The 26,277-nt window shown below is 42.0% G+C and overlaps 1 long non-coding RNA gene across 5 annotated transcripts in view; it reads right to left on the bottom strand.

Moving 5' to 3' along the window:
• The window catches only part of LOC123612269 (uncharacterized), a 224,937-nt gene that overhangs the window by 188,124 nt on the left and 10,536 nt on the right, over positions 1-26,277 (bottom strand). For 4 of the 5 annotated variants that reach the window (XR_012499927.1, XR_012499925.1, XR_012499926.1 and 1 more), the window contains 2 exons: positions 22,886-23,119; positions 22,049-22,223 (listed from right to left, as the gene is read on the bottom strand). This is a non-coding gene — a long non-coding RNA (uncharacterized LOC123612269). Of the gene's footprint in view, positions 1-18,628; positions 21,813-22,048; positions 22,224-22,885; positions 23,120-26,277 lie in introns of those variants that run through there. The other variant, XR_012499929.1, reaches the window with a different exon arrangement.

The raw sequence follows: 26,277 nt of genomic DNA, 5'->3' as shown, positions 1-26,277 counted from the left end.
AAGTATAGAAAACAATGTTTCTGGAAGTTTTTCTTTTTTTCTTTTTTCTGCAAGCAAACAAAAATAGACCATCTGGCACCACCAAGTGGCACCTCTAGAAGTTGCATAGGAAAAAGTAAAACTTGGTTTGGCTTCCTGCCCCTGAGACCTTGGTAGGAAACTTGACAACGAACATCTTGGGGTGATGTTATTTCATGAGCTTCTCTGAACCCTGGGATTCCCTCAGGTAGATCTGGAGGAGAGGACACAGTCTTTATATGATGGCGGAATGGATCATTGCTTTAGATCTTTCTTTGATTTGACATATTTTTATCTGTCTATATACCGAAGCCCAGGGAGTTTCTTTGATTTATCCAAGGTCCTACAGCTGGTAAGCAGGAGAAGTGGGACTTGATCACTTCCTCTTGGCTCTCTGTCTAGACAAGAATGGTACCATAAATCACTGTTATATGTAGATATCAGTGGCCAAAAGGAATCATGTACTTTCAGTCATAAAATCAATCTTGATGACAGGTGATGGATAAATAAAGATCACTGGTTGGGACTTCTCTGACTCCGATTCCTGTATCATTTACTGGCATTCCTTAGCCATGAGTAATCTCTACATGTTAGGGACTCATCACGAGTATTTTGAATGAATGGATGAACGAGTTTCCTTTCTTTTCCATGCACAGTAGCTGGAGTGCAAAACAAACCACGCCCCAAGCCATTCTATCAAATAATGTCACCCCACGTCTGAGAACCATACAGATGGTCATATTCTCAGCACATTAACTCACTCCTTTCCCATCGGGCTGGTCTCCTAGGCATTTCCTTGACACAGGAGAACAACTATGGCAATACAGTGACTATAATGCTTGATTTCAAGCCATCAGCCAAAAGCTTTCAACGTCAGCTTAGCCCCTCAAATTGCCAGGTTGCTGGATGATGCCACTTGATGCTGCAGAAAATGTGAAGTCTGAACAGTTCCTTAAGTACGGGGACAGCCACCAGAATCCTGTTATTTTCTCGGTAGCTTGACTTTTGAGAAAGCCTTTTCAGGAACTGGCAGGAGACACGGTAATGGGACCTCAGCTGTGAAAATTTAATACTCACTCTCAGTCCTGGTCAATGGTGACCGCCAAGGGGTCTTCTAGGATTGCATCATCTCTTCTTTTGACCTCAGAGCGTGTATCCTCCCTCAAAGAAAATTCTGCTGAACGTACGTGGACCACTCTTTCCCCTATGCCTGTGTCTACTTAGAATTCTCCACTGTCATTATATCAGAAAGCAGGGTAGCACGGCAGAAATAGGTGATGTTTGGAACCAAGGAATTCTGGATTTGAATCCTGGTATGGCCACCTTATAGATTTGTGGCCCGGGGCAAAAACGTCAACCTTTGTGACGTGCAGTTTCGTCAACTACAAATTGGGGGTATTTATACTTAATTTTCAGGGACAATGAAAGATTAGAGTTACATATGCCACTGGGCACAGCATCTCTCACACACACACACACACACACACACACACACACACACACACACACACACACACTATATACTACATTAAGGGGTGCAATTCACAGCATTATTACCATTGTTATCATTAAGGTAATTACCATGAAAAAATAGTTGTCTACAAATCTACTTTTTTGAAATTGGCCTGGGTGTGTAAGGTCTTGAGGCTGAGTGTGGCTCTTCCGTGTGTGCTGATTCTGAGTCAGGCAAAAGATCAAACGAGGGCATTTTCCCACGAATTAGCTTCTATTCGTGGTCTTGGCCCAACTTTCTGTGCTGTGCACAGCTGCCCATCTTCCACAATGTGGAAGCTTAAACTGTATTAATAGGGAAAATCTGCATGGGGCTGTATGATGCTATAAAAAAATGTCAACTGTAATTGTCCCCTGTAGCATCTGTGTTTTGGAGAATGTGCATTTAGTTCAAGCACCTCTGCATTCAGGAGAGCTTTCCCTTGAATTAGTTCAAATGGATGAAATTCATAATAATCATGACAGCATCTCAGTGCTTTTGTAAACCAGTCATATGTTTGCCAGTGAGATGCACTGATTCAAACCCAAGTTAGTGCTTATCGAGTGAGTGAGCTCTCAGATCTTTCGCGATAATGCCCAAGGTCTTCTATGGGTCTACCGCCCCTGGAAGAGCCTCCCTGATCTGGTCCAACCCTCTCATTTTTAAGCAAACCTACTCTGGATGAGAGGTGTAAAGTGGCTTACCCACAGGCACGTGGCTGGTTCTTTTCAGAACCAGAAACTGGACCCAAGGATGTGGCCCTTCATCCTCGCCGCCCTGCCACACTAAGGTTCCCAAACGTCAATCCCTCTTGTATAACACCTTCAAAATCCTCCCTGTATCTGTTTGTCACTATTAACATTATTCACTTAGTACTTCTGTTCGAATCAAATTTAAATGTGCTCACTCCTTAAAACATAGACTTGTCCTAAGAAATAGCCATTAAATCACTGGTTTCAGGTGCTAAGTTCCCCGCCCCCATACCCATTTAGTTAATATGCAACTATTAACACTTCTTTATAAAAATGTATTCCTGTGCCAACTTGCCTCATCTGAGATGCCACCAGTGGTACACGGACCACCCAGTACACAGCCAGCCCAGCACCTCACGGCCTCCCTGAAGTAGGAATTTCAGTGTTTCTCCTTCCTTCCAGTCCTTTTCTTTTTCCTCTTGCACATTTCAGTGAGCGTGCTGGATAATCTTGCAAAGATGGAGCTTTAAACTATAGTGAGGCATGTACCCTGATGCCCCAGAAATGTAATTGAAGATCTATCTGAAATAACACCTGTCTCTAACGTGAAAATGCACCACATGTCCAGCTTCTGGTCCTTTTAATACCTTTGCTATTTATTCTTTCTGTTTTCAGAGATTCTGAAGGAAGGATTCTGGTCTGCTGCAGTAAATAGAGCATGAAAATCAGGCCTGGCTTGAATTTTATTCTAGACGTTAACCCTCTCTCAGCTTTTGCAGGCTATTCTTACTGGCTAAGGTGTGGCCAATAATTAACCTTTCTTGTCCCCCTGCTAAGAACACTTTAACCTTAAAGAGAAGATAGATACACATCATGTTTCAACTCTAAATGGGGGTCTGCAAATAAGCATACCCTGGATACGTTTCCGTCTGTGTTGCCATCCGAGGGGCTGTATATAAACTAAGCATGGGATAGAAGAGTGGTTGAGTGCAGGCCTAGCCATTTTGTACTCTGCCTGGATTTAAGCAAAGACTCATCCACTTCTAGTTTTTTATATTAATTCCTCAGTCTATTTAAGTCTCAGTTTCATCATCTGTAAAATGGGGATAATAATAGCAACCACCTCATAGGGCTGTTAGGAGGGAAAAATAAGGTCTTATGGATCAACCTCTTAGCCCATTGCTTGACATTTATTAGAAACTTGGCAAATTTAGTTTTTATTATAATAGTAAGGCTGGTTTGCCCCTTGGGAATTTGGAGTCTTATGGCCCATGTTTTATATAAGTGGATGGATGCTCAGGAGATATCCTTTTAAAGGGCATGAAACGACTGGTGGTTTCCCATTAAAAAAAGGGAAATAGTTAAGTTACTACCTAGTGACTCCTTATACCCTAATTGAACTCTGAAGTCTTCCAGTCTCAGGAAATTACTTCCATCACAATAAGGAAGTAATGCTATTGCTCCTTCCTCAGAGGGATAATACCTTTGTTGGGCTGGCCAGACAGGCCCTAGATCAAAAGTGGTCAGCATCCTTCTAAGAAAAGGCCTTTTTTTCTCCCTCTTAGCAGCTCTTGGGGGTGAGAACCATGCCCAAAAAAGCACATGGCTTCACCAGATGCTAAGCCATTCATGGAAGTAAATGGCTCATGTCAGGGGGAAAAAAAAAGTTCAAAGCTTTTGCACAGATTTCTTTATCAAAGCCAAGACCACTTGAAATATAAACTGGCTCATTTACTGGAGCATCTACACCTGTTTCCCTTATTGGACAAGATGAACAAACTAGGCTCACTCACTGTTGTTCTTTTAAATCCTAATTCACTCTGTCCTTATCTGGAAGCTGTATTTCCATCATTTAAAAAAACATCGACAAAACCACGTGCACAAGATGAAAAGGCAGAAATCAAAGAGCTATGTAACTCAGAACTGGTCTAATCCAGGGGAGAAAAAGAAAAGAAGTGGCGAGATTTATCTTCAGAGGACGTACCAGATTTATAGAGCCATTAAGCAGGGTTACTTCATGCAGCTCACAAGGCTGTTTCCAATGAATATTTCAGATTCTGACTCTTATTAGAACTGTAGTTAAAGGAACTAACATTTGATACTGCAGTATTCCTTTGTCCATTCCTGGCACCCCCAAAATTATCGAACCTTTTTATAAGATGGTTTCTAGAAAATGACGTTGAATTGATAGGCAGGCCACCTGGGGCCTAGTGCCAACTCTACTACTAACAGAGGCCTTGAGCTAGTTTCTTCCTGGGCTCTTGTTCCCCATCTGTAAAAGGGAGATGGTGGCTTCCTTCCCCACAAACATCCTATCATTGCATCACCCAGAATGACAATGCATTAGCAACTGAGGAAATATTTTAATCTCAGCAAGTCATTTGATTAAACTAGGAAAAAAACAAAGGGGGAAAAAGTTTTCCAAAGAGTGCTTTCTTTTTAAACATTTTCATTAAAAAAAAAATCCACATTAAAAAAAGTTTCAAACCCTCTAATTTTCAAAAACAAACAAAAGAACCACCCATAATTTAAACAAGTTTTGTTCAAAATTCAAAATTTTGATATACTACCCTCTAGTGGAGACTAGAACCAACTTTGCTAATTCCATCTGAAAGTACATTCAGATCTTTTGTTCATAGGACAGGGTAAGGGGACCTTTGTATAAACTGCAATCAAGTATAGTCCCTCTCAAAGTGTAATCCGAAGACCTGGGGCCTCAGGATTAACACAGCTTCCCAGAGCCTCCTCAGGAGGAACTACACCAGGCTCTTTGAGGGTGGAGCCCCCAGAATCTGCATGGTTAACAGAGAACTCAGCTGGTTCCTAAACCCACTGGAATTGAAAACCAACGTTCTAGCTCCCTGAGGGGCATGGTATGGATGTAGGTGTTACAAATCTAGTGTGTTGTTAGGAAGCACATCTCTAAACCTTGAGGAGACAACAAATTCAAATTCTCTTTTCTTCATCCCAAGGTTTAAAATAAGTGTGAAGTTAAGAAGTCATCAGTTCCCTGTCAATTTCAAGAGACGGATCCTGTTCTAACCACAGCACACGAGGCTCTTCGTGGTCCAGATGTCACCTCCCCACCCACCAGGCCTGCCTGCTTCTCTCACTCTTTGCCTCTGCCTCATCTTGAAACCACTGGCACCATTAAAGTCCACCTAGAACTCTGTTGAATTCCTTAAAAAAAAAAAATCTGTGTAATTGAGCCTGCATTTTGAAACATGCTATTCATTCTGTATGAAATACGCCTTCCACCAACTTAAATTTGGTTGGAAGCATCATACCATTTTTAGTTATCATGGATAAAACTGAAAATTAAAATGCTACATGAAGCTGAGGCCAATGGCAGGAGCATTAAGAGTTGTCCTGCAAGCTGCCTTCATTCTATCCCACCTCCACACACCACTTTTTTCCAAGTATGTTTGCTCTGCAGAGACAGCCTATAGCAATGTTGCCAATGGCCGTTTCCCTCCAGTCACGTGGCTGACCTGAAGCCCTTCTTCTTTACCTAAGTTTAGAAATACTTGAGAAACAGACCCAGGGACAAATATAAATAAACATCAAAAAACAAAACTTCATTTCAGACAAAAGCTTGGTTGGAGACTGTAGCTAGATTTTGGGATGCCACTGGCGGGAAGTTTTAGGACTACGGGACGGGAACTCTAACCAGGAACTTCTGCCCTGCATTGTCTTGGGATCAAGATGGAAGAAAAGGAGTCATGTTGTGGTGTTGTAGTCTGTTAGTAGCGGGGCTGTCCCCAACTTAGGAAATGAACAAGAGTTGCCTCTGAGAAGCCCCAGCTACTAAGAAACTCAGGAGCTGCCCCTCTGTGGAATTGCTAGATGAGAAAAGTAGACTTTCTAAGCTCCAAAATGTCTTTTTCAATATCTATTCAAATGATGACTTGCCTGCAGTCAAGAGTTCTTGTTAACAAGAGTGCAGTATGTTCTGCTGTGGGCCATTTGGCCTGTGCGGATCTGCTTGTTTCCCATAAAAGATCTTGTTTTGTACATGTTATAGGAGATCATTAAATGCAGTAGTAGAAAGTTCAACTGTTAATGTGATAGTGACAGGCTATTTCCTTTCTTAATGAAGTTTATACTGGGATTAATTGTAGGTTCACGTGTAAGTGTAAGAAGTTCTACAGGGTGATCCTTGTACACTTTGCCTTGCTTGCCCTAATGGAGCAAGTGTGCAAAACCATAGAATGATATCACAGCAGGATATTGAATGGTACAATTCACTGATCTTATTCCAATCTCTCCACTTTTACTCGTACTCATTTGTGCGTGTGTGTAGTTGTGTATGTGTGCATCCTAAGTTCTTTACCACTTTATCACCTGTGGAGATGCTCCTTGTCAGAGTAAACGCATCTGTGTCCACCACCACTGTCAAGACTCTGAACAGCTCCAACATCACAAGCATCTCTTGGGTCTCCTTCTTAGAACCACACTCACCTCTCTTTTCTCCTAGATGCCCCCTCCGTCCCCAACCCTTGTCAACCATTCATTCATTCTCCATTCCTAAAATTTCAACTTTGAGGGATCTTTGTATTAAATACTAGTCCTTTGTTTGGATGTGTGTTTTGTGTTGGAAACATTTCCTCCCAGTCCACAGCTTGTCATTTCACCCTCTACAGGGGGTGTTTTCAGAGAGCAAAAGTTCTTAATTTTCATGAGGTCCAATGTACTGATTTTTCCTTTTATTGATTGTGCTTTTGTTGTCCAAGTCCACAAATTCTTTGCCTAGTCCTCGACCCCAAAGGTTGTTCTCATATTTTTCTCTAATAATTTCATAGTGTTACATTTCACATTTAGGTCTATTTTGATTTAATTTTTTGTTATCAGGTATATCAAGCTGAGGTTTCTTCCTTCCTTCCTGCCTGCCTATGGATATCCAATTGTTCTGTCCCCATTTGTTAAAAAGCTATCTTACCTCCACAGAATTGCTGTTTCACTTCTGTCAAAAATTAGTTGGGTGTTTCTGCACGACTTTGTATCTGGGTTCTCCACACCGTTCTCCTGATCTATGCATGTATCCTTCGGCCAATACAACACTGTTCTGACGACCATAGCTCTGTAGTTATCCTTAATGCTGGGAAGAGTAATGCCTTCCACTTAATTTTTTTTTTTTTTTTTTTGGTTTAAGATTGTTTTAGCTTTTTTGGCACCTATGCTTTTCTATATAAATTTTAAAATAAGCTTCTCTATGTCTACAAAAACCTTGCTGGGATTTTCATAGGAACTGCACTAAGCCTGCAGATCCATTTGGGGAGAACTGACATCTTTACTATGTTTAGTCTTCCAGTCCGTGAATATGGCATGTGTCTCCATGGAATTATGTCTTCTGTGATTACTTTCATTAGCATTTTATCATTTTCAGCATATAAGGCCCAAACATATTGGGTGTATACCTAAGTGGTTAATTTTACTTGGAGTAATGGTAATGGTATGGAGTTACACATTTTGATCTCCCTCTGTTAATTGTTAGTATATAGAAGTGTGATTGATTTTTACATGTTGACTTTACATGCTGTAAGCTTGCTAAACTCACTTATCAATTCTAGGAGTATCTTTGTAGGTTATTTGGGAGTTTTTTTACGTAAACAATTCTGTCATCTGCAAATACGAACCATTTTATTTCTTCCTTTCCCCTTAACTATATGCATTTTATGTCTTTGTCTTGCCTTACTTTGGTGGCTTGAATTCCCAGCACTATGTTCAGTAAGAGTGGTGAGCGAGGGCATCTCAGTATTAGCCGGAAAGCGTTCAGTCTTTAAATACAATGTTAGCTCTGAATGTTTTTGTACATGTTATTCACCAATTCTATCTTCTGTCATCTCTACTCTATTCTTGAACTCATCCAGTGAGTTCATTGGTGGTGGTATATTTTTGAATTCTATAATCTCTATTTGTTTTTTCTAAATAATCATTTTCATTTCCTTGCTGAAACCATGTTCCCATTTGTCCCAAGAGAGTCTATAATTGGCTGCTGCATCATCTTTAAGATGACTCCTGTAAAATTCTCATCAGATCATGCCGACAACTGATTTATGTCCGTGGATGTCACATCCGTTGGCTGTCTTCTCTCATTCAAGTTGTGATTTTCTTGGTTCTTGGTATGATGGATGATTTCAGGTTGTACTGTGGACGTTCTGTCTACTATGTTAGCAGACTCTAGGTCCTATCTAAATCTTCCATTTTAACAGGCAGTCACGTGTTTAAGTTTCATTGATAAATCCTGGCTTACTTTGTGGGCTGTGGTTTCAATGGCAGTTTAACTTTCAAAGCCTTTGTGGTGTTACTTTGATTTGCTTGGTTTATGGCTGAGGTTGTCAGTGGGACTCCTAGTCCACCTGGTGGAAGAATGAACCTATCTGGGCTCCTTCTCTTGTTAGGTCAGGGGTTGGGAAATGATGGGTCCAGGTCATCTGCCCATCAGGTGACACCCTGCCACTATTTTGTTCCTTGAGTCCCGAGGAAACCATCTCACCGTCCTCTTACAACCTCTCAGCATTCTCCTTCGTTGTCTCCTGTGCCGTTTCCAGTGTTTATACTTCTGTGTAGTGGGGAGGAGCAGGGAGAAACTCATCTACACCGTCTTGCCCCAACCCAAAGTCCTTCTATTTCATTTTAAGGAAGAAAGAAAGTCAATCTAAACAAATAATTCAAAAGTTTTTCTTGTGGGTCAGTTTCCACCTGCCATAGGGAAGGGGCAACATTAGCCTCATTGGTTTTGCCCCCTACTTTTCCTTAGCAGTTCCTTGTTTTTCCAGTCTCCATCCCCTCCTCACCTCCCCCCAATTACCTCTCCTATCTGCTGAGATAAAATTTTGGAGTGATTTTTAAACATGAAACACCAGTGGTAGGGAATGCAGAAACACAGAACAAAACAGCTTCTGTGTTAAGTGAAACACAAAGGAAGCTATAAAGTTGGAAAGTTTAAGGACCCATGGTTTTCTAGTACAATTAAATTAATTCTGTGATTTCAAATACGAAGAGATCTGTCATTTATTCACTTAATTTTAATGACTAGTGGAGCTTCTACATTTCAACATTCTTAGAGGTTATTTGTGTTTAATATGGATCAAAGTGAAACAGAACAGAGCCCTCGAGGCATAATTTCAGATAATGAGGAGGTAAGGATTTCTTTTTCGTAACAGTGCGTTTTGAAGTGTGGTAGAGGGTAATTCAGGGTATTCACATCTTGGAGGAAGCTATGCTATCTTTCAAGATGGGATACAAAAATTATCATTGCTTTGATATGTTTTTAGTCCTACTATTTCCTTTATTTTTGACCTTTCGAAAAATGTAGAGTTAAGATTTTTAGGTGTGATCAAAACCAAGATTGAGTGCTATTGTTTCAGAGACTGAAATGACCCAAATTCCATCTTCCTAGGGGCTCACCACTAACCTGGTCGTACGGTACGTGCTCTGGTCCATTGAGAGTGGGTTGTGGTATCTGTTCTCTAGCTCTCTCTACAGATGTGGACTCCGTGAGTGTCTGTGCTGACATCTTCCTCTAACTGTTCCTTCAAAATCCACCTGCCCTCCCCTTGGACTGGGGAAGTGGGACAGGTGTTGTGTAGCTATCTGACCATGGTCAAGCAACTGTTTCATGCTTATAAGATTTACAAGATAGAAAAAGGTTAAGAGATGGACTAGGTCCTTGACAATCCTATTTATTTCATTCTATCCCTATTGGGCGAAGGACGTTCAGTTGAACCAGGCTGGGGTCACGTGTGTGATGGGGCAGGCTGTCTAATCTTCTGCATCCCTCTTCTTCCTTTCTGTCTCATCTCCTCGCCCTGCATGAGTTTTTCTTCAGTGTTTTTTAAAATAGAAAGCCCATTAAGGCCATCACATGCCAAGCAATCAATCCTGGCAAGAGAAGAATTAATTAATTTAGCAGGATAAATATGTTCAATCTAGTTTAATTTAAAAGCTTAGCTCTTTTATATTTTTCACTTTTTTTGTATTAGAAGTATTCATCCCATTTTAACAGGGCACTCACCTCTGCAGTCTACACTCTAGGAGAAAAACACATGCTTTCCCTCACCACGTAGACAATGTTAAAGGCAGTTCCCCCTCAATCCACTGAGGCCTGCGTGTGCAGCTCTAGACAATGCCATGACTTCTGAAAGGCTATATTTCTAAAGCAGGACAGTGAAGAGATGGCCCCTATTTATCTCAGAGGGGGTTCAGTCTGAAGGTGTTAAAAAGAAGAAAGAAATCTAGTCTTTCCCCAGTCTGTATGGCGGTACCTATTATGGGGTTCCACCTTCACTCTTACAGCTTAGAGACAGACACTGAGTGCCGAGCATCGCTTGTGCCTTAGCAGGGGCTGGGGCTGCAGGGAGGAATCAGGGACAGTAAACAGGAGGAAAGGAGCCCAGAGACTGGACCTCCCGACTGTCTCCTAAGGCTGACTCTGAGTGACCGGACCTTCCCTGCAGCTACATCCTGCTCTCAAAGGTAAGAGGTTCCTGGAACTGTTCAGTCACTGGGCAGCCTTGTACTTCAGGGAAGCCTGGACTCATTACTAACCCCAGAGTGAATATGATTTGATCTTTGCCATTTGTGGTCATTCTATTTTTGTAGCCAGTGACTGGTTTGGGAACAGGCATATGACACATTTCTCATCAATTAGATATGAAAGTTATACCACCAGGACTTCTAGAAACTCTTCCTTTCTCTTAAAAAGAGAGGCCTAAGGAAGAAGTGAATTCTCTTCTCCCCTTCACTCTATCTTGCTGTCTGTGCAGGCTGACATGCCTGGGACTGTTGCTGTCATTGCACAACCACGTGGGGAAAGCCAGGGATTCGTGAAGAAGCTGAGCTGGGGCGCTAATGAGGTCGAGCCACTCAGTTACCTGACTCTGAAATGGCCCTATTTTTAGGTTCAGGTAGACGAGAATATAAATCTTTCTTATTGTTTAAGCCCATTGTCGTTGAATTTTGTTACCTCCAGCCAAAAGCACAGCAAAAGGATCAACTATCTGGTAGGAAAATAAGTACTTTGCATCACTTCATGGGCTCCTTGTGGTTTCATGATCAGCTATGTGTAACAGTACCTTCTTTCCAGTAATAAGTTATCCCTACATCCCCTTCGAGGTGTTTCTGAGATTGCAGATGGCATGGACTACACTCTATGGAAGAATCTTTCTGTAATTATCAAGCATTTTTTTCTTTTAGCGTGGACAACATGGAGTATAAAACTGAGGAAAGGACCCCCCCACACAATTAGACTCCGAATTCATGAAGTAGTATATAAGAAAATAAAAGATATGTGAATATACATACAAATTCAAAACCAAAAGAGAGAAATACCCATTTTCAGAAATGGAAAGCAAACTCACAGTCAGAGAGGTGGGAAGGGGCTTCGGTTAAAATGTACTAGCGTGTTATGCGAAGCAGGCACAGGCTCTAATAGCTGCATTTGGGGGGAAAGTAGTCTAGGACACAGACAATATTCATGCAGGGAACCAGGCCCAAGATGCCTGCAACAAGCCAGGAGTCACAGAGATCTGTAGACTCCACCCCTGCCAGGTGGGGGAAGCAGCAAGGAAGCTTGCCTGATATCCAGGGTTGAGTTTAAAAAAAAAAGTAACCCACAGAAATTCAAACCCATCATCACGTGAATAAGCAGGTCCAAATTCATACTATCAGTGGGGAGCAGAAGCTCCTAATTGAGAAACCAACATAAAAATTGAGTGAAACCCATGAGTTCTTGGAAGAGGCAAAGCGAATGTAGCCCAACAGGAAAAATTCCAGAGCACAGGGGACCCAGGATCCAGGGAAGTAAGTCTCAACTGAAGATGAGCCCCCATTGGAAGATTCAAATTGGGAAGAAGGGAATTACTCGGATGGAGAATAAGATGGTGCAACAAAAACAATTTGTGCATTGAGAGCAAAAAATAATAGAATTATCTAAAAGAGGCTTTAAATAATTATTTTTAAATGTTTAAATAAGTAAAGAGGAAATAAGATAAAGCACGCACAGAAGAATAAAAAAGAATGGATTTGGAAAATGGAAAAGGATACGATGGAAATCTTTAAATGACAATCATAACTCACTGCAGTTTTTAAAAAATCAAGTAACTGGTTGAACAACAGTACAAATACACATGAAAAAAATAATGTACATATTGGAACACAGATCCAAGGAAGTGCCCTAGAGCATGGTACAGAGAAATAAAAACAAAAGAAGTTGAGGCACGGAAGACAGGAAGACAGTCTAATATATATCTGATAGGAATTCCAGGATAAAGTAAAGTGAATGCGGGAGACCTAATGTTATAAGAGAAAATGGCTGAGAATTTTCCAGAACTGAAAAAAATGTCATCTAAGGCATCCTAAGATAAAAAGAGCACCCTAAGATCCAAATAGGACAGATCAAAAATCATGTCTAAAAGAATCACTGTAATACAACTGAAGAACATCAAAGACAAGCAAAATTCTTAAAAGCTACTGGAGATTAAAAGACATATTCCTACAAAGGAATGACCATTCAACTGACAAAAGACTTAGAGTCGGTAATAATAGCCAACACTTTTGAGTGTTGGCTGTGGGCCAGGCATTATTTTAAGTATCTCTCATTTAACGTTCACAGCAATCTGATAGAGAAAATACCATTGCTCTCCCCATTTCACAGATAAATACAGAACCATGAACAAAAGACAACGGAATAACACATCCCAAGTCGTGAGGCATAAACAGTTCTACCTGGAACTCTGTCTTACCAAACCTTCACCGAGATCGAAGTTTGGAGGTTGTCTGTTCCTTTCTTGGATGACTCATTTGATAATCCACAAACATTTGAAAGTTGAATAATGAAGCCAAATGTATGTTAAATATAACCACCCCAGAAGTGTCGCGTTGCGGTGAGTTCCTCAGAGTTATGTATGTGGTCGTTTTGTGTGTGCAGTGAGCAGGGTAGAAAGTGGTGGAGAAACGATATTTTTAACCAAACTTTGGGTTTTCACTGCCCAGCCAGATTGATTTAAAGAAGTTATGCAATAAAATAATTCAGGTTGAACTAGGACTGTGAGCCCCTTCTAAAAATTCCTACAGCGCAAAAGGTGGTCTTCTGTATCAGTTAAAAGAGAGCCCTTTATGTATTTCAAACCAGAGGAATCTAATACAAGGAATCTCTTAGATGATGGAATAGCTAAGAAACTAAACAGAACTTAAGGATGCAGCCCTGCGTTTAGCGAAAGCAAGAAAGCAATGATCAAGCTAGGGCTGGAGTGAGAAAAGCAGGAGTGCGTTGTATCAGAGTCAGGGTCACTGGGGGGCCTGTCTGATGAGAACTGAGTCCGTGGTGGGAGGGAGGGGACATCGTCCAGGAACAGGAGCCACGCAGGTGTTGCAGCAACTAAGGAGCTGCCCCCGAAACAGAGCAGGAGGTGGGCATATCCCAGCTTTTATCCTTCCCTTGCTCCTCATGCTTCTACCCAGAGCCTTCCATTAGCTAAACCTACCTAAAAGCAGAAAGCAAGAAAGCCCAGGAAATGTGTGCCCTCCAATACACAACCGAGGGGAGACAAGGGCAGGTGATGGACACGCCCCCCAGATGATGAATTCAGCTGAGCTGCTGCAAATGCTTTCAGCGTGTCAGAGGCCTGTTCTCTGTCTGCCCGGTTCTCTCACCCTCCCATCTGCCTGAGTTCCTCTACGTTAGCTGCCTAGTCAATGCTGGCTTGAAAATGGCACGTGCGTTTTGCGTGTGAACGACTAAACGGACCCTTCTTTCAGGCAGAGGCATTGCTTCCTTCCAATCTGAGTCCTGTTCCACCAGCTCTACCAATGGGAACTCCAATTAAGACCATCCATCTATGAGCTTTTTGTACTACGTGTATCCTCTCAAAGCTGCTGTGCCTGGAAGCTGATCGTGGAATGTAAAATCGCCTTACCCTGCTGGCGTGGCTTTTCTTATTTGTATTCTAAGTCACTCACTTAGGCGGACATCGAAAGCTCCTTATTTGCATTTATTTGGCCCACAGAAAATTTACAGTTCACAGGACTGTTCTGCTTCAAAGAAATAATCAAAATACAAACTGTTTGAACTCTAAAGGCAGGAGTTCAGAAAACCTAGGAGAAGGTAGAGAAATTAGGGCACATTTGAAACAGAAATGAAAGAGATTCTTGCCCTGGCTATCGTCAACTTTTATCTCCAAAGCATAAGTAGAAAAGAATTTTGAGAATGACTTGCTTCACAGAAACTTCATCCTTCCTGAAATTTTATTTTTGACTAAGTAAACCCGAAAAGATGCCAATGTTAAAACTCAGTTTTCATTTGGGATAGATAACCAGAATCTATAACATGATTTCTCCAGAATCACAGACAAGCAGTAACCGGCAGGAGTTATTTACCCTCGAAAGAAAAGCCTTTGAATGAAGAATATACTATTAATCGAATGAAAAGAGTGTTATTTTTAATTTAAAATGTATCATTGGCTATAATATTACATTTTAGCCCAAAGATTTTTTCTTTTGTTCATCTTCTTTTAGCTTAGATCGAGGTTAATGGTGTAATGAAATATCACAGTATTAACTCTGGCGACAGAAAACATGCTCCTTTTCGTGGTGATGTGGTTAACTGTTAACTAATCTGTCCAGAACTAGGGTAGGTTTTTATAAACTGTCCCAATTTTTAAAAACTTTAGTGCTATCAATAGGCAATGATTTTAACTCTTGGACTGCCTGTTTTTGTAAAATTCTCTTCTTAATGCTCAGTGCATGTAGTTATCATCACTTGATTAGTTACATAAGGAAGCTTTGTTGAGCACTCGCGCATGTGTATGTGTGTATGTGTGTGTGCGTGCGTGCATGTGTGCGTGCGTGTGTGCGTGCGTGTATTTCATAAAGAACATTAGCACCCTCTTCTGGATGACTTTTGAGGCCACAATGAAAATATTCCGACAATCTTTGTTCATTTTCTAACAATGAACAGCTTGAATATTCATTAAATTTGCTCCTGATTAAAGCACAACCTCTGAGTAATTTAATTATACTGTATATTTCAGAAACACTGATAAAGTGCTGGAGTCAAAAAACACTTCATTGCTAAATGTTACCCACTGGGAATAAGTGTCGGCTTATGAAAAGGAAAAAAATGCTGCTTCTACATTTCTTAGAATGAGCGTCTCCAGTGATTTAAATATACAGAGCTATGCACAGGGAAGGGAACCCAAGGACAGACAAGGAGACCCGACTTGTGCATTCTTCTCCCAGCTGTCAGTGCTTGAAGAAAAAACGTATGCCCTTGTACGCTTTAATGTCAGTCCCTGACACAATTAAATAGTCTTTTATCCAACTGGATTTTCTTTAGAAAATCAGACACCTTTTAAATCAGACTTCCTTGAGTCCCCCAGCTGCTTCTGTGATAGGTCTCGTAGGAGGCTGATGATGGAGATGTAAACTGAACTTGTTTGATTCAGTCATTCGTTCACTCACTCATTCACGCTACAAGTTTTTAGTGAGCATCTACTGTGTGCCAGACACTCTTACAGGTCCTGGAGATACAGGGAACAGGTCCAAGTTCCTGACCTCATAGAGATGACATTTCTAACGAGGGGAGATGGATACAACGCAGAAGTACGTACGTAATATGTCAGATGATGGAGTCTATAGAAAAATGAGGCAGGGTGAAATGGGTAACAAGTGTGGGTGTGCAGCGGGTGGGTGTTTTATACAAAGGGGTCGGAAAAGTCCTCATTGATGAGGTGACATTTGATTGGAGACTTGAGGTCAGTGAAAGTTTGGATCTCGTGGATATTTACAGAAGGGGCATTCCAGGTGGAAGGAAGAGCATGGGCAAGCCCTCTGAGGATGGAGCCTTGATTCCCTTTAAATTTCAGTGCTGTTTCAATGCTATTTCAAATGCTGTAGAAGGGCTCAGCACATCACAACAGTTAAGAGCCTGCCTGCGTTTTGGAATTCGAAAACTTGGATAAGATTCTGCGTAATAGCAACCGGCAAATGATTTGAAATCTCTGAGCCTTTATTTTCTCACCTATAAAATGGGCATTTATACAATTTCCTTCCTCCCAGTGTTACTGTAAAGATTGGCTGGGCAGACAAAGAGACTGATATTGTAATTGGCGTTGTGCTAAGTTCAATAAATGTTAGCTATGACACAGGAAAAAATTGCTTCTCAGGGACAACCTGAATTTTCTGCAACATTTACATATTAGAATGGATCATGGATGTTGAACTGGAACTCTCTTCTAAATACAAGGCAGAAATGAGAACGTGAGCAGAAATGGTTCCTTTTCTGGGTGGTCCTGCACAAGCTGCTTCCCATACAGGAACCTCAGGTTTTGCAAAATGAGGACATTAAATTAAAGCAATCGCTTCAGTCCAAAGTGTTCAGGTCGTATGAGAGCTGGTATCCCCGCTTTAAAATCCCTGAAAATGAAATTTTATATTTGGGTAAGGATAATAAGGGACTTGACCCCAGGCTTGCTGGGGGCTGAATCAGGAAGGATGGAATCTGGTGGCTAAGGCCACTGGCTGTGGAGTGTGACAGTCAGGCCAAGGTGCTATCCCAAAAGATGGCCTGATTTAATTCACCTCAAGAGCAAGGCTTTCCCGAACTCCTGTCTTCTCGAGATGTTTTCAAAGGGCTCCATCATCCAGGTCTAAGTCTAACACTTGGACCACTCCGGGCCCCTTCCACAGGGTTAATTCTCCTTCCAATTTTTCTTCCAAAATCCTTTTCCTTCCCTTTCTGCCTCTTGAAGGAAAGCCATTTTCCCAAGCTCTTTCCATGAATCAGCCTAAATACAGTTAGAGGAAGGGTCACAAAACTTGGGGAGGGGGCCAGGAAGGAGCAGGCAGCAGAGGAAGGGGCCCATCTAGAGCCGTTTCCATGAGGTAAAAGTAGCCCAGAAGTGGGGCAGGAATCGAGAATCTTGTCTAGTTCTTATAAGGCATCTTTCTCCATGTTTGAAAAAATTGTCTAAGGGTCATATAGCATACACTGCCTTACGCATCCTTACAATCTTTAAATGGGATTAAACAGAACCAGTCAGAGCACTGAAGGGACAGCTTCAATGCTGCCCAGAGGCAAAGAAATGTACAGGGAGGCCTTGGCATTGCTGGCTACTAAGTAGCAGTACCAGCAAAGTCTATTCCAAGAAATGCCACAGCTGGTATTAAACATTTCCTCCGTTATCCCTTGCAGAGTATCTCAGATACCCCAGAACCTGCTAATGCTGATTCTGCAACTTACTGGATTGTTGACCTTTGGGGCAAGTTTTCCAACCTCTCTGTGTGTCAGGCGCTATCTGTAAAATGGGGGTAACGGTAACTTCCTAGCAGGGTTTCGGGGTGCATACTTACCCGGTGTCAGGACCTGAATAAACATCAAGATAAAGGGGAAGTGTGATGGCTGTAAGGAGTTACTCAGGTTGTAAGGTGTTTTCTAACTGGAAGACAGGATGCTAATGTGCGTGAGATATAGGTAAGTATGAAACAAAACATGGGGGAAATGGACATGAAGAAGCTTTAAAGGGTGAGAAGTCAGATCGTTTACATGCTACATGATCAAGGTGTTGAAAAATTAATCATGTGGTCGGCAATCAGTCCTCATTTATTTCTCCTAAAGTCATTACGTGTCTTCTTCTAGCTTCTCTTTGTGGAATTCTCACTGAGAACAAATCTACTATGATGGAAACTCTCTAAGGCGGTGACAACATGAGACATGTGAAATGGATGTTCTGCAACACTTGAATTGAGACCAGAATCCATTGTGCTAATTAGTTATCGGCATCTTTGTGTAATTACACATGCTCAAGGGATATGCACTGATTTTGTTAGCTGTCTCGCATGGCTGCTCTCATTCAGACCACTGGTCCAAAGGCCATTTTGATGAGAACGGGCTCTGTGTTTGCAGAGTGGAAATATCATAACATTGCTGAAGCATCATTACTAATTCTATGATGCTAACTCCGTTTTTCATCTTCAATTTTATTTTGTTCCTAACCCTATATAATAGTCACTCGGTTGTCAAATGCAGTAAAGACTGGAAAGTAGTTGCCTTAAATTGTATATGGTTCGCCTCCCAAAACAAAAATCAACCATCCCATCAATCTATAACTCTTGAGAAAAATTCTATTTAAATCCATTTAGGATTATTTAATAGCTTCTCTTCACGTCCATAAGCAATTGAGGGAACACAAGATGCACAAGGCTGGAACATCTGTGGGAAAATGTTCAATCTCTCTTTTAACGAAAGACATGGGAAAAACATAAAATCAAGAGATAATACTTTAAACCATCAGATTGGAAAAAAATTTAAATATGTGATTTAAAAACAAAATACCTAGAGGGCAACGCTATGGAGAATCAGACACTGCCATACCAGATTGCCCTTTCCTTTTCCCCAGGAATTCATGCTAGGATTTTTAGTGTCAGTATTCTTACATAAATTTTCAAGCTATATGGGCAAGGATGTTTATCATAGCTTGTAACCGCGACAACATATGGAAACAACATAAATTACTACCTATAAAGAGTCATCGAGAGGATATATACACATAGGTGAGATAACATTTGGTAATATTAGCTATTTGGGAGGGCTCTTTCCTTGAATTTCTCTTTTATCTGGCGCATTGCATGCCTTGCTTCAGGGAACAAGTGGCAGAGTAGACTGCAAATGTCGAACAAGTGGAAAATGTTTGGCTTTTGAGTTTCAGAAAGTTTCAGAAAGTACACCCTCATATTTAGAAGCATGTGCAATGAGTAAGAGAAACTTATCTATCTGCCCCCATAGAGAAAAGCTTCCTGGCTTGGGAGGAGCGAGGGAGTTAGAAGGGGAGGATTATGTGCCCTAGAAGGGAGCTTCCATTTAAGGCTGAATCCAGGGGTGGGAAGTGACAAAAGCTACAGATTATTTTGCTGAGTCTGAGAGAAAAGAAAACTTGTTTCTTAGGTGGATGCCTAGAAATGACCAAACCCTCCCCCCACCCCCCAGTTTTGAGAGCATCCTGACACAGTATTAAAAGAGTAGAGAAGGAGTAGCCGCGTGGTGTACCTCAAAGATGAGTCTGCAAGAGCACGCAAGATTTTCCCCAAATTGCGGTGTGGCACGGTAATCCCGCGTCTTAGGGTCACACAGACACATTAAGGAGACCAGAAGGATCTAATGGGACTGGAGTGGGAACCTGGGATGATCATCGGGGATCTACATGGATCAGAGAAGGGGGACCACATGAGACAGATACATCTCAGCGTCTGTCAGCCTCGAAGGACAACAGCCGAGGACAAGACGCTGCACCCATGACCTCTGTTCTACATGAGCCTCATGGAACTCAGCCAAATGCTGGACAACCCAGAACTGGCAGAGATTAAGTTGTGACCACCTAGGGGAACAGAATCCTGAGATAAAATTCAGTTGAATTAAAGAAAAATAAAGATAACTGAATGTCTTCCTTGCCTGGATGAGTGGAATGAGACAGTCTTTCACTTCTTGTGCCCTGAATTAATAGTATCTACTGAAAACAATGAGGCAAGTATACATGCTCCAATGTGAAAGATCGGCAAGATAAATTTTAAATTACAAAAGGCAAGAGAAAGAACAACTTGAGTGGCATGCGTCCCATTTGCATAAAAACATTGAATGTTCTAACTGTCCCCAGGATGTGGAAGAAATGATTAACTCTGATTTCCTTGAGAGGCTGAGACTTCATCTGATTTTGTAAAGTCTTTACAATTTTGTAAAGACTTCCTTTAAGCCAAGAGTTTGTACTACTTTTATAATACATATTTGTAATACATAATAAAATATCCCCTTTTATCCTTGTGCCGTGTTTGGTGATCCATTACATTTTATTAGAATTCCATTAACGTAGCATTGATTTAGATAATTTCAGAATAAAGGACGAATGGATATGTCATAAATAGCTTTTGATTGTCACATAAAGCTGCCGAAAAAAATTCATTTGGTTTTCTTTTTCAGTGAGAAGGGGTGTTGCAAAGTGCCTTTAAGGAAAACTGCCCTCTCTTCACCATTTCTGTCAAAGGAGATATGCAACTTGTCTCACCACAAAGCTACAGAGAACGTTCCTAAAAATACATCAAAAAGCAGAATAAAGACGCGTGATCTGAAGAACTGGACGCAGTTGTATGTGCTCATTGCTCTCTAGCATCCGGTCAAACACACAGGTAACGGACCCCGAGCATATCACCAGAATTTACATACGCAGATAAGAATGGTTCCTTCAAAGTCATCCTACAGTTATTCTAAGCCACAGAAGACATTCAGTAAGACATTTTTCGGAGGAACTGCTTTGTTTGTTTTGAATGTCATATCAGGTGCCTAATAGTCCCCCTTTAAGGATAAATTTAAATTTTAATCGCAGTCAAAGGCCATTTTGAGTTAAGTATGGTGAATAAGGCGGTCACTCAATTTAGATAATAAATTTACAGTAAAAAAAAAAAGTGGTATAACTATAAAACAACATTACAACAACATTAATGGTTCTATAAGCTCTGAAGAAAACAATGCTGATCCCCCAAAGAAACTCTTGAATGTTTCAAAAACTCATTCGAACAACTGCACTGCCTTCCTAACAGACAACTAACTTAGGAGTTTTGATAAATAAATTTTAGCTTGTCAGTTAAAAACCAACGCAATGACTTGTAGTAGCATTCTACATATCGTAACTGTTTTTAAATGTGGAACTGCAAGATTTTTATTAAAAAATTTTTTTTCTTTCCATTATAGTTTATTACAAGATATTGACTATAGTTCAATTGGTCCTTGTTGTTTATCTATTTTATATACAGTATTTGTATCTGCTAATCCCAAATTCCTAATTTATCCCTCCCCCACTTCCTTTCCCCTTTGGTAACCATGAGTTTGTTTTCTCTCTTGGTGAGTCTGTTTCTGTTCCGTGAAGAAGTTCATTTATGTGTGGAATCTAAAATATGACCCAAATGGAACTACAGGGTTTTTAAAGCTGTGTTTCTAAATACTTTAGATCAGCATTTAAAGTGGGTCATGAAACCAATTTAATGGTTGCAACCAACAGTAAAAATATCGAAGAGAAAATAGCAGAGTGCCTTATATGTAGTTGGCGTATTATTTTATAAAACTGTTTCAGCTACAGATGCTTAGTCAAGCTTTCATTAGTCAGCAAAAATTTATTGAGCACCTATTACATGCTGGAGGAGGGCTCTAGATCAGGGTCTTAACCACTGGTGAAATTTGGGGCCAGATGATCCTTTATTGTGTGTACGTCTGGGGAGAAGGAGTCTGTCCTGTGCCTTGCAGAATGTTTAGCAGCATCCTTGGTGTTAGGGGCTGAATTTTGTTCCACCAGTTTCATATGTTGAAGTCCTAACCCCTGGTACCTCAGGATGCGACTGCCTTTGGAGGTGGGGCCTTTGAAGATGTAATTAAGTTAGAGTGAGGTCACTGGAATGGACTCTGATCCAATGTGACTGACATCCTTTTAAGAAGAGGAGATTAAGCCACAGACAGAAGGAAGACCGTGTGAAGAGACAGGGAGAAAATGGACACCTACCAGTCGAGGGCAGAGGCCTCAGAAGACACCAGTCTGCTGACACCCTGACCTTGGGCTTCGTAGCCCCGAGACCTGTGAGGAAATAGCTTGCAGACGGTCAGACCACCCAGGCTGCGGTGCTCTGTTATGGCAGCCCCACCTGCTTTTTACCAACTAGATGACACTGCCACCGCTTCTTCAGTTATGACAGACAAAAATCTCTACAGACACTGTTAAAAGTGCTCCAGGGCATGAATCACCTCACCTGGGAATTACTGTTTTAGGTGTAAATGGTTGTGCTAATGACAACATAAAAGTGAATTTCTTACCGTGTCCTCCTGTCAAGGTTTGAAGATCCCCAACGTTGCCGCCTGCCACAGCACTTTGGTACAGAGCTGTTGAGATACAGATGTGCCGAGAGATCACGCCTTCAGCCTGGGCAGCCTGGAGAGACGGAACCGACAGGTCTGTCTCCTCTGTCCACGAACCAGTCGTGCCAAAGTTCTAGGCAAAGACAATTTTCGTGTGTGCCGTTATGTGAGGGGGGTTGGGGATGCTGACAGACATCACTCCCTTCCCTGGGATAGATAAGCAGACAGTGCGTCAACTTAGTGAAATTATCACCGAGTTCCTGGTGGAGCTGGGAAGAAGAACTCAGGACTTCAGATCCCAACTCAGGGATTTACCATTATAATTTCGATTTTTAGAAACGTTGTTTCTTGAGGGGAGGAAGAATCAGAGAACATTTTATAGGGAGGGTGCCTGAACCTGTGTTCTCCAGAAAGCAAAGCTGAGGCCAAATGCGCATTGCTAGTGCTCTACTGGGGTGCATCATTCACAGACGGACAGAAAGGTGAGGGAAGGGAAGCGAGGAAGGTACAGGCGGGAAGCAAGAACAAAGTGACAGGTGACCACGCTGGCCACGGCACCACCGGAACACACAGCTGTTTGCTTGGTCATGCAAGACCTGTCTTGAATGATCAGGAGACTCACTGCTCTTAGGAACAGTGTGTTGGGGGCTTGCCGGGAGAAGGAGGATGAGGGAAGTAGCTAGAGGCTTCTTCCTCTGTCTCTCTCCTGGCTCAAGGTTTGCTCCCCGGGCCACTAACTCCCAGGTCCTTCTAGGCGGTGGTCCTTAGCACTTCTGGGAAGCAACAATCACTTACTTAGTTCACGAATTTTGAGCTCAGTCAGCAATCAACAGAGAAGGCTCATGTCTGTTCCATGTTGCGTCAGCTGGGGCCACTTCACTGAGGCTGGAGGAGCCACTTCCAGGAGGTGCCACTGCATGGCTGGCCAGTTGGTGCTGGCGGCCAGCCAAGAGCTCAGGCATGGCCAAGGGCAAGGAGCCCCCAGTCCTCTCCACGTGGGTCTCTCACCATGGTTGGGTGGATGGGTTCCTGTAACAAGCATCCCAAGAGATGGGAAATGGAGTTGCTTTTTTTTTTTAAGGACCCAGAACCCGACACTGTGTATTCCATTGATGAAGTAACCACAAAGCCCTGATTAAACAGGAGAGGACACCGATTCTATTCCGTGATGAGAGAACTGTCAAAGAGTCTGGGGCCACGTTTCAAACGTCCACATCTTCAAATAACCACATGAGATGTATTTTCTATTAATACATCCCTGTCTTATAAACAAGGCAACTGACACAGATAGTACGTGATTTTTCCCAAAGTCATACAGCTTTTACACATCATCTAAGACCTGAGCCCAGGTCTTTCTGTCTCCAAAGCTAGGCTCCCGTGACTCAGCTGTTCTGTCTCTTCTAGTGGTTAGTGCATATAAAACTCTACGTCTTTCATAACTGATAGCCAGGATTTGCTGCTTGAGGGTAAAAGACAAAGGAGTTCCATACACTGAGAAAAATACGTGTAAGGATTTGATCTGATAGTGAGTAGACGGAAAGGTGAAGGAGCTCAGTAATCGGTGGGAGAAACAGGGAAAGATTAGCAGATACGTGATCAGCATGATGCTTGAATTTAAGCAAAATAATGAGTGAGAAAGTCACTCTTGACTTATTAACCTCTGAAAAGGTTATTCCAGATAGAGATGCACATGTCCCTTAAGCAGGCAGTGAAATTCTTTGAGCCTTTAAGAGGAAAAGTGCTCGAAGTGAAAAGTAATTTTATCATAAGCCGAGACAACCCCTATCAGCCCATAGCAGGAGTATGTGTGGTTTTTTTCTCTTACGTCTCCAGAATTGAATACTAAATAGGGTCTAGTATTTTTTTGGTGACTTTAGATGTAAATGGTACTTTGATATTCAACATGAAACTCAGTTCTACCATTTGCTCCCTAATACAAAATATAAAAATGTTTAAAATTCAGTCGAGTGCAAGACATAGCATTGGCTTGTTGACAGAACAAATTTCTTTTTAGAAGGAAAACACAGGAGCCCTTCAAATTCATAGACATCATCTAAATGTGTTTTCAAGTGCTCAGGGTAGAGTGGTAATGTGGTTTCCAACGATTCTTTAACTTTGAAATATATGCTTTCTGTTTAAAACAACAACAACAACTCTTTAATCCTAAGGAACAACGTAAGGACTGTTTTTTTTCAGTCCGCCATAAAAATCTTGGCTTCCACACTGGTCATGTGGAGGAAAGGATGATGTTATTTGATCACCAGACTTTCACACTCCATCTGCACTGCTGGGATAATGTCTGTTGCATTCACTCTTGTAACCCCAATACCTAGCACTGTGCGTGTGGTAAGGAGACAGGTGTTGAATATATGAGACGTTCCAGTTGTTTCAAGAAATGACATTTAGTCATAGTCCAGGTCCACTGAATGCATTTAAATCAGGTTCACCGATATTTAAAAATACCTTTTACCTTGCTTCCCTTAATAGCTCCAGAGCAGCAGGCGCATTAGAGACCATCTCTTCTAAACTCTTGTTACATATGAAGAAATCGAGTCTAGAACCACAGAATCTAGCCAGCCTGGCCAAAGTTTGCAGATGCTGCAGAGATTCAACCCAGGCAGCTTCCCCATCCAAGTGGACAAGAACTTTGTCATCCTTATTATTAAAATGAGAAGTAAGCATGGCTACCCCTTACCACAGCAGACATGTGCCCGTGTTCCCCCATGTGCGGTCTGGCTTGGAAAAGAGGAGAACTTGTCACATAAACGAATTCAAGCATTTGTGATTTTTTTCCTTTTAGCACCACTGGCCTTATTATTATTTTCACTATCTTTACATCACATCTTTTTTTTTTCAGTGCTCCATTCAAATGTGGAAAACATCAGGTGTCTGTTGTGTTTATTACCAGAGTGCCTAGCACCTGGTGGGTTAATAGGAAGAAAACAAAAATAAAGTTGTGTTGTCACAGCATCCCCACGAGTCTCGCCTGCTTCATAAACCAGCCACCTCTGTGGAGGCTGGCTTCACCAACTGCTCACGAGGCACCAGGCCTAGGAACCATGCAGATGGCTTCACTGCTTTTAAAACCAGTAGGAAAAAAATAAGCGCAATCCAGATTGGATTATATTCATTCTTGTAACAACAGAGGCACAAAACATTAATGTTCTTGTAGGGAAAGCATTCCTGAAAATCACGCCGTGGCCCCGGGCTCTCCTGGGGCGCTCTAAGAACTGATGATTCTCTCACAGAAGTGCGCTGAGCTCATTGAAAACCACAGATCGATGTGTATCCCCAGCAGCTGGAAAGTGAGGTGACGTCTGGCTCCCTTCTGAGAAAACTCAGGGTGGAGATGTCAAAGCCAGCGGAGGAACCTGTGGGGGACCTGCTCTCTCAAAGTTTGTTGGGGAAAAGGATTCATGAGTTTTTCCCAAGGACCACTCAACAGGCCGCATGTAGCAGAGCCATCACAGAGATTTCCCAGAGTGTCAGCAGGGCCCCAACAAAAGGGCACCTGATGGGGCTGCCAGGTTCTAAGCAGGTGTAGAACGTGAGCAGCTGAGACAGGGGTACTTGCCTCAGGTGAAGGGGGGCCAGGTGAGTGATCCCCAGCAGTGGGGGGTGGGAGTGTCATTCTGAAGGAGAGAAAAATCTCTCAGGCTGAGGGAGGATGAATCCAACTTCCAAAAATGTCAGGCAACCAAGAGCTTTCCTGACCCACTGACCCCTGTTCGTTTCTGTCAGAGAGCTGTTAACAAGGGGGAGAGGAGGGGCAAGGAAAGGAGGACGCGAACCCCACCATCCTCCACCCCGCGCACGGAGGCTTCATGCCTGCATTACATCCTGGCCAGGGCTACGGAGCAGAGGTACCTTGTACTCAGTTTTGCCACTTTGATTATTAAATGGGATTGGGAATTCCACATTTCAGAATCAAGACAATCTTAAGTGACCATCTAACATTTTAGTAAGAGAGTAAGTAACCCAGTCATGCCGGAGGTGTGTTGCAGGGGCCTGAGGGAACTTGCCCCCTCCCATCGAATACATTTGAAAGGCGTCATGGGAAACAAAACGATGCAAAAACAGCAATTTGTTCAGTATCCTCCACTTCAGCAAAAATATTCTGAAACAGTTAATAACTTCAGAAGTGGTTTCACAGATTCAGATCGCCTGTCACTGGAACGAATATTCAT

Source organism: Camelus bactrianus, chromosome 17 (assembly GCF_048773025.1).
Source record: "Camelus bactrianus isolate YW-2024 breed Bactrian camel chromosome 17, ASM4877302v1, whole genome shotgun sequence".
Taxonomy (NCBI): Eukaryota; Metazoa; Chordata; class Mammalia; order Artiodactyla; family Camelidae; genus Camelus; species Camelus bactrianus.
The sequence above is the reverse complement of the archived record's forward strand: the minus strand, read 5'-3'. Positions and strand labels throughout refer to the sequence as shown.